Source organism: Schistocerca americana, unplaced genomic scaffold, assembly GCF_021461395.2.
Source record: "Schistocerca americana isolate TAMUIC-IGC-003095 unplaced genomic scaffold, iqSchAmer2.1 HiC_scaffold_197, whole genome shotgun sequence".
Taxonomy (NCBI): Eukaryota; Metazoa; Arthropoda; class Insecta; order Orthoptera; family Acrididae; genus Schistocerca; species Schistocerca americana.
The window spans coordinates 290,001-290,947 of NW_025725903.1; the positions used below are offsets into that span (position 1 = coordinate 290,001).

General features: G+C 53.3%; 1 non-coding gene across 1 annotated transcript in view; it reads right to left on the reverse strand.

The window, feature by feature from the left end:
* The window catches only part of LOC124573847, a 1,910-nt gene extending 1,192 nt beyond the window's left edge, over positions 1–718 (reverse strand). The window contains exon 1 of the ribosomal RNA XR_006972181.1: positions 1–718. This exon is cut by the window's left edge and continues 1,192 nt beyond it. This is a non-coding gene — a ribosomal RNA (small subunit ribosomal RNA).
* Positions 719–947: the final 229 nt, after the last annotated feature.

The following is a 947-nucleotide window of genomic DNA, read 5'->3' on the forward strand; positions in this document are numbered from 1 at the left end:
GACGTCCCACGATACATGCCAGTTAAACACCGACGGGCGGTGAACCAACAGCGTGGGACACAAATCCAACTACGAGCTTTTTAACCGCAACAACTTTAATATACGCTATTGGAGCTGGAATTACCGCGGCTGCTGGCACCAGACTTGCCCTCCAATAGATACTCGTTAAAGGATTTAAAGTGTACTCATTCCGATTACGGGGCCTCGGATGAGTCCCGTATCGTTATTTTTCGTCACTACCTCCCCGTGCCGGGAGTGGGTAATTTGCGCGCCTGCTGCCTTCCTTGGATGTGGTAGCCGTTTCTCAGGCTCCCTCTCCGGAATCGAACCCTGATTCCCCGTTACCCGTTACAACCATGGTAGGCGCAGAACCTACCATCGACAGTTGATAAGGCAGACATTTGAAAGATGCGTCGCCGGTACGAGGACCGTGCGATCAGCCCAAAGTTATTCAGAGTCACCAAGGCAAACGGACCGGACGAGCCGACCGATTGGTTTTGATCTAATAAAAGCGTCCCTTCCATCTCTGGTCGGGACTCTGCTTGCATGTATTAGCTCTAGAATTACCACAGTTATCCAAGTAACGTGGGTACGATCTAAGGAACCATAACTGATTTAATGAGCCATTCGCGGTTTCACCTTAATGCGGCTTGTACTGAGACATGCATGGCTTAATCTTTGAGACAAGCATATGACTACTGGCAGGATCAACCAGGGAGCTGCGTCAACTAGAGCTGAGCAGCCGGCCGCCCGGGAGTGTGTCCCGGGGGCCCGCGCGAACACGCAAGCGTCCGCTCAATTATTCTGCAAACAGGAGGAGGCTGAGCTCCCCTGCACAATACACCTCGAAACCCTCTCAGGTCCCGGCGGCGCGCAGCGCCGTCCTAAGTACTTGGTCGGGTTCGAGAGAGGCGCAATCGCCCGGAGTTTGGCGAGTAGACGCTTTA